Below are 2,972 nucleotides of genomic sequence, written 5' to 3' on the forward strand. Positions count from 1 at the left end.
GTGAATAATGCTAATGAAGTATTAAAATTTACCTATCATAACAATGACATTTACAGTAAGGTACAAAAGTTGAAAACTAGAAAAGCAGCTGGAATTGATCAGATTTCTGGGGATATACTAAAGACAATGGGTTGGGATATAGTACCATATCTGAAATACTCATTTGATTGGTTGAAGGAGCTATACTAAATGAATGGAGAGTTGCTAAAGTAGCCCCTGTGTATAAAGGAAAGGGTGATAGACATAAAGCTGAAAATGACAGGCCAGTCAGTCTGACATGCATTGCATGTAAGCTTTGGGAAAGCATTCTTTCTGATTATATTAGACATCTTTGCAAAATTAATAACTGGTTTGACAGAAGGAAGTTTGGGTTTAGGAAAGGTTATTCCACTGAAGCTCAGCTTGTAGGATTTCAGCAAGATATAGCAGATATCCTGGATTCAGGAGGCCAAATGCATTGCATTGCGATTGATCTATCTAAGGCATTTGATAGGGTACAACATGGAAGACTACTGGCAAAAATGAGTGCTATTGGATTAGAAAAAAGAGTGACTGAATGGGTGGCTATATTTCTAGAAAATAGAACTCAGAGAATTAGAGTAGGCAAAGCTTTATCTGACCCTGTAATAATTAAGAGGGGAATTCCTCAAGGCAGTATTATTGGACCTTTATGTTTTTTTACAATGATATGTATAAAGAAGTGGAATCAGAGATAAGGCTGTTTGCAGATGATGTTATTCTGTACAGAGTAATAAATAAGTTACAAGATTGTGAGCAGCTACAGGGTGACCTCGATAGTGTTTTGAGATGGATGGTGGGCAATGGTATGATAATAATAATAATAATGGCATATGGCCTCCGGAGGGGCCTGGTGCAGGTCTTTTTCTAGTAGATGGCCTATTAGGCGACCTGCATGTCTGTGAAGATGAAGATGAGGGCCCTACCTAGAATGATTTATAATGCTGAATACGCCACACACACCCAGCCCCCGAGCCATTGGATTTAACCAATTAAGGTTAAAATCCCTGACCCGGCCGGGAATCGAACCCGGGACCCTCTGAACTGAAGGCCAGTACGCTGACCATTCAGCCAACGAGTCAGACAATGGTATGATGATAAACGGGGTTAAAAGTCAGGTTGTCAGTTTCACAAATAGGAAAAGTCCTCTCAGTTTTAATTACTGTTGATGGAGTAAAAGTTCCTTTTGGGGATCATTGTAAGTACCTAGGTGTTAATATAAGAAAAGACCTTCATTGGGGTAATCACATAAATATGATTGTTAATAAAGGGTACAGATCTCTGCACATGGTTATGAGGGTATTTAGGGGTTGTAGTAAGGATGTAAAGGAGAGGGCATATAAGTCCCTGGTAAGACCCCCTACTAGAGTATGGTTCCAGTGTATGGGACCCTCACCAGGTTTACTTGAATCAAGAACTGGAAAAAATATCCAAAGAAAAGCAGCCCGATTTGTTCTGGGTGATTTCCGACAAAAGAGTAGCGTTACAGAAATGTTGCAAAGTTTGGGCTGGGAAGACTTGGGAGAAATGAGACGAGCTGCTCGATTAAGTGGTATGTTCCGAGCTGTCAGTAGAAAGATGGTGTGGGAGGACATCAGTTGACGAATAAGTTTGAGTGGTGTCTTTAAAATTAGGAAAGATCACAATATGAAGATAAAGTTGGAATTCAAGAGGACAAATTGGGGCAAATATTCGTTTATAGGAAGGAAGGGGAGTTAGGGATTGGAATAACTTACCAAGGGAGATGTTCAATAATTTTCCAATTTCTTTGCAATCATTTAAGAAAAGGCTAGGAAAACAACAGATAGGGTATCTGCTACCTGGGCGACTGCCTTAAATGCAGATCAGTAGTGATTGTTTGAACACATTAAATTAGACCTGAAATGGTGAAATGTTTTTTCATAGATCTGGAGAAGGCATTCGACAAAGTACGGTACTGAGGGAAAAGATGTACGCCAAACTGAGGGATTATGGGATTAAGGGCAGATTATGAAAGTCAATCAAAGGCATTTGTGTTGACAATTGGGCTACGGTACAGTGAAAATTTATGGTAGAATAAGTTCTTGGTTCATGGTACTTATGGGAGTTAGACAAGGCTGTAACCTTTCACCTTTGGTGTTCATTGTTTACATGGATCTTATACTGAAATGTATAAAATGGCAGGGATTATGAAGGTGGAAATGTAGTAAGCAGTTTGGTATATGCCAGTGATTTGGTCTTAGTGGCAAACTATGCTGAAAGCCAGCTACTGGTACCTAATAACTTGAAACTGGAATATAGGTGCAGCTGGTATGAGTCCCTTTGGTGGAAGAAATTTTCACCATCAAAATGTTGGCCAGTGGGGTAGGAGAGGTGGTGGTATACAATTTCTACTCACAAGATTGCATGCCAAAAGCCTGGATTTAATTCCAAACTTCTCCTCAGTGTTCATATGGAGCAAGGGCATATGGCGCTATTGATGGTGAATCGTCTGTTGGATGGAGACATTTAAGCCTTGAGCAGACCCCTTGATGTTATTCAATAGGAGTAGGTTATATGCCAGCAGCTTGCCCATGGACGTCACTTGCATCAGGTAAGCCAAACATGCCTCCTCTGACACTCTTGTTACTAAAAGCCATATGCTAAGTATATAAATAAATGGTTACCCTGTCGTACTTCTTCTTAAAACAATAATCACCACTGCCACCATTAGTGTTCATAGAGGATGGTTGCCCAATTGTACTTCTTTATAAAACAATAATCAACACAACCACAATTAGCATGTGAAGGATGGTTACCCAGTTGTACTTCCTTTTAAAACTAGTCATCACCACTGCTCAGTATGGATCAATCAGCTGGTATGGTAAAGGAAAGATTTATGGGCTTGAGTAAGAGAAATGGTGGAAAAGTGGGGCTATTTTTTTGGTCATAGAGACTGTAAGCACTTTAAGAGTCAATATCTTATCTTTTCAGGG

This window comes from Anabrus simplex, chromosome 8, assembly GCF_040414725.1.
Source record: "Anabrus simplex isolate iqAnaSimp1 chromosome 8, ASM4041472v1, whole genome shotgun sequence".
Classification (NCBI taxonomy): domain Eukaryota; kingdom Metazoa; phylum Arthropoda; class Insecta; order Orthoptera; family Tettigoniidae; genus Anabrus; species Anabrus simplex.